This window comes from Silurus aristotelis, assembly GCF_946808225.1.
Source record: "Silurus aristotelis genome assembly, chromosome: 21".
NCBI classification, from domain to species: Eukaryota; Metazoa; Chordata; class Actinopteri; order Siluriformes; family Siluridae; genus Silurus; species Silurus aristotelis.
In genome coordinates this window covers 6,930,642-6,935,599 of record NC_139594.1, presented here as the reverse complement: position 1 = coordinate 6,935,599, position 4,958 = coordinate 6,930,642, and the positions used below count along the sequence as shown (strand labels likewise).

General features: G+C 35.5%; 1 long non-coding RNA gene across 1 annotated transcript; it reads left to right on the top strand.

Annotated features, from left to right (window-relative positions):
- Nucleotides 1-3,033: 3,033 nt before the first annotated feature.
- LOC310717022 lies at nt 3,034-4,207 on the top strand. Its single transcript, XR_014530729.1, has 2 exons — nt 3,034-3,467; nt 3,500-4,207. It is a non-coding gene; the product is annotated as an uncharacterized lncRNA (long non-coding RNA).
- Nucleotides 4,208-4,958: the final 751 nt, after the last annotated feature.

The following is a 4,958-nucleotide window of genomic DNA, read 5'->3' as shown; positions in this document are numbered from 1 at the left end:
ATGGATGGATGGATAGATGGATGGATGGATGAGCACATATGATGGCCAGGTGTCCACAAACTTGGATGGATGGATGGATGGATGAGCACATATCATGGCCAGGTGTCCACAAACTTGGATAGATGGATGGATGGATAGATGAGCACATATGATGGCAAGCTATTCACAAACCTGGATGGATGGATGAGCACATATGATGGCCAGGTGTCCACAAACTTGGATGGATGGATGAGCACATATGATGGCCAGGTGTCCACAAACTTGGATGGATGGATGAGCACATATGATGGCCAGGTGTCCACAAACTTGGATGGATGGATGAGCACATATGATGGCCAGGTGTCCACAAACTTGGATGGATGGATGGATGAGCACATACGATGGGCAGGTGTCCACAAACTTGGATGGATAGAAAGATAAGCACAAATGGTGGTTAGGTGTCTACAAACTTGAATGGATGGATAGATAGACAGACAGACAGGAAAGAAGCGAGAGAGGAGGTATTAAGTCTAACGGTTTCTGAGGGACTCGGGTCTAATCTTCACCATCATCCGCCTGGTGTACACAGTGAGGCGGAATGGGGTTAATGGAGAGATGAGGGAGGAGGGACGAGTGGCTTCTGGCTGTGAGGATTAACAGGCAGGGGGTGACTGTTAGAACCCAATAAAACTGGAAAGTGACACGAGAGAGCTGCGATGTATCCGAAACAATTTTCATCATAGTCACAAGGTGTAAAATCTCTTTAAAAAATGCCACATGCTAACTTTTAACAGCAAAAAAACAAAGTCCCCACTTTCCTAACATCCTGTCAGCTGACATTAGCAATCCAATAAAACACAGAAATTCACTTTTTAACCACAGAGACACCTTCAGGTCATAAAAGAAACTGCTAATGATAAGGTCCAGGCTCCACACAGGCATGCACAAAAACCAGAAATGTGTAAAGGTGAGAAAACCAGGCATCTCCAATCTTATGGCATCTATTCATAACAAAGGAGTCAAAGGGAACGAGATGTAAATTGGTGCAAGTAGTCTGGGAATATTCCTGTGAAATGGAAGCAGGGTAAATATAATAATAATAATAAAAGCAAAAACAAAGAAAAACAACAAAAATAAATAAATAAATAAATAAATCAGGATCACTCCATTGTGCAATATGTAATTCCTGACCTGGTGAAAACAAGTCTGCCTAAAGATGATTGATGGAAAGAAGTGTGTTCTTTTGATCTCCTCATATATTATTCAGCGTTATGCTGACACCATGTCACTGCACAGATTTATTTTAGAGGAAGATTCAAGACCACAAGCACGAAACTGCTTGAGCTGAAACACGGGGGAGAAGCGCCATCTAGTGGACACTTTTAGATCACGCACTAAAACGTCTATGATGACTGGATTTTTGATGTCATCCAGATGATGATCCCTTTTGAGACTGGTTGCTCTTAAGGTTCCTTCCATGTCCTGGAGTTTTTTCCTTGCCAATGGTTTGCTCATTAGGGATAAAAGTATAAGGACTAATTTTATATCATTGTAGCTCAGTGGTGATTAATCATCAGATTAATGATCACAAGGTTGGGGGTTAAAGCGCAGGTATCCCTTTGAGCAAGGGGGACTTGGTGCCATGAGCAAGGCCACGAAAGCATTGGCCAAGAAAGCATTGTACTGAAAGTTCATGTGACAAGTATAAAGCACCTTTCTTTCACCTTTTATGATGCAAAATATATATCGTAATCTCTTTCATTCTGTAATGCTGCTTTGGGACACTTATTAAAAACGGCATACAAGTAAACAGATTCATTTTCTTTTCTTTTTTTTTAAAGAATCAACAACCACTTTGATCTCAGACCTCTTAATATAGGCCTGCCTTTTAATTACATTTGTCTTACATTGGCAAACCAATGTCATGAATACAAATGATTTTCAGAAATCAATGGAAATTTCCAAAAGAAAAAGGTAAAAAAAAAAAAAAAAACCTTCTTGAAAGTGCATACACATTTAAACACAATGTTCAAATAAATTAACAAATCTGCTGAGCCATTCTCATGCAACGAAACATTAACATGGTATTTCATTATCTTTTTTTTTTGTTAGAATTGATATTGTTTTGGTCAACTTTTTTCAAAAGTTCATGTTCTTGGAGAAAGAAAGAAAAGAAGAAAAAAAAAAAAAAAAAGACAATTCGAGGTACTTCTAAACAGTTCATGGGCTAAAGTAGTGTAAATTACATGATTATGCTTTTTCTTCTAATAACTCGAGTCCAGTGTCTACATCAGGAGTAAGAATGTTGTTTTTTATATATATATATATATATATATATATATATATATATATATATATATATATATATATATATATATATATATATATATATAATAAAGTAATAATTATAACTAGGGATGGCTGATGTATTAATATATTGATCAATATCCATAAATATTTAAGATTTTTATTTTTTTTTAGAAAAGTTCTAACAAAGTAATGAAAGGAAACAGCTGATCTTTAAAATTTATAAAGAATTGTTAGTTTTTTGTATTTTGAGTTACACAAAAGTTTCACTACACAAAATTTACCCTACGCTTGAGTATCGTAACCTGGTTATTTTTGTCCTATCGCTCGGCCCTACTTATAATTATTAATGATCTCTGATTAGAAATGAATCTACAACCATGTTATTTGCACTTGGGATGTTTGTCCAAACTCACTAAAATACAGACAGCTAAAGCACTTTTTATGGCAAGTGGTTTTCTTAACATGCTGCTCGTCAATGCAACATAAATAATTAGTGTGACATTAAAATGGCGAGGACGACCAGGACGTCCCGAGTGATGAGAGTGGTGTTCACTGTGTGTGTGTGTGTGTGTGTGTGTGTGTGTGTGTGTGTGTGTGTGTGTGTGTGTGTGTGTGTGTGTGTGTGTGTGTGTGTGTGTGAGAGTGTGTTCGTGTTGGTGGTAAAACACTGAACATACAAAACATGAGGTTGTAAACACACATATAAGAAAAAAAACACTCTGCAAAAAAAAAGGATTTTTTTTTTTTCCCGATATTTCAAAAGAAATGGAGTTAAAACCGAACGCTTACAGAGCCGGCATTCCTTTTTTTGGGACACAATAAAAGTGTGCAAAAAAGCAGTACAAAATAAAGCAATTCATGCTTCCCACTACTGAACTATAGAACTACAGAAACATTGGTAACCAGAATATTATTCTTTTTTTAAGCAACATTCACTTGCATAGTTATGTGCATGCATTAGTGTCCTCATCATCATTATCATGCAATACTGCTTGCTAAAATTCTTCAAATGGTATCTTTAGTGAGTGCACAGATGTGAGAAAAAAAAAAGGTTCAATTAAGCTACATTTAAGCTTCGAAACACAAACACTGATAGCACCGGTATCAGTATGCCGTATTTGTTTTGGGGCACCATGGCATAAACAGGCAACTTACTGTGTGTATGTGTGTGTGTGTGCGTGTGTGTATATATATATATATATATAAACAGTTATTATATTTGCAAGCAACAGATTTTGGTCCTATTCAGCCAAAAAAATCTCCATAGTACTGACTAGATGGGAAAGTGTTGCACCCAGTATATAAAAAAAATAAGTGGAAGAATTGAATTTGAAGAACAACCATTGTGAAGATTAGATGAGACACTGATTTGTCTGTAACATCAAAGGGTGCACTGCTTATTTAAGGCTATGTGCTGACTTCCTCAAACTGTTGTTCCCATAAACCTACTACTACAGTATACTATCTTTACAATACACTTTCTCCTGTGATCGCTCAGGGGAAAAAAAAAATTTGGGTAAGCATCCGAATCTTATATTACTATATTATAATTCTTGATGCAGATTGAAGGGAAAATAATATATTCTGTTCAAAAAAAGGACTTGTAATGGCACAGCATTCCAGCATTTTAATACCCCTATTATTAAACTAACAAACTCTCTCGTTTTCATTTCTATTGCATACATAAAATATTTATTATTAAAAATCGTTCTGGAGAAAACACTAAGTTTCAATGTTATAGTTCTTAAATACAGGGGTAAATATATATCTATATATATTTTTTTCCATCTACAAAGTTCTGCAAACTATTGCACTGGTAATTCACACGGTAGAGGACACAAAAATGGGTTTGGCCTTTGTTCAAAGCTAGCTGAAGCTAAAACGAATAAATGCTGCTGGAGTTTGATTTAGCAAAAAACATGAAAACAGTATGGGAAATAGATATGACTGTGTGGTTCATATTTCCAAACAAAAAGGAACCAAACAGAACTTCATGCAGAGCTACGTTGCCTTGACCTCTCCACTTCGAGGTGGAAAGTAAAGCACACGCATCTCAAGTGCGAAAAAACAACAACAAAAAAAAACTCAAAACAAAAAGATTGTGTTATTACTGTTGAGAGAAAAAAAAAATTAATAAATAAACGCTCATTCCTACAAATTGGGCTATTAGTTTACAGTAGGCAATGCTGCGTATACTTCTTTCTAGGGGCAGCGACGCTACTGAAACACTTGTTTATTATTCCATTGTGTGGGGTACTACAAGTAAATGTTTTCAATTGGTGCTCATGACAAATTCTACTTCTGACCTTCTGTATAAGACTACATACATTCACAGGTGAGCCAGGTAAGAACCTCCATCGAACCTCCACTGAGATTCCGTGTTTTCGCCACAGAAACGTCGCCCTTTAAATAGCACCAAGTGTAGAGGTGAAGCAATTTGTTGCGAGTACGGCGAGGAACGATTTTACGAAGACCCGAATGACGTCTCCAAAAAGAAAACCAGAGACAAATGTTAAAAAATATAAATCATATTACACAGTCTTGGGTACACCTGGCTTGAAACAGAAAAAAAAAAAATAATAATAATAATAATATATATATATATATATATATATATATATATATATATATATATATATATATATATATATATATATATATATATATAT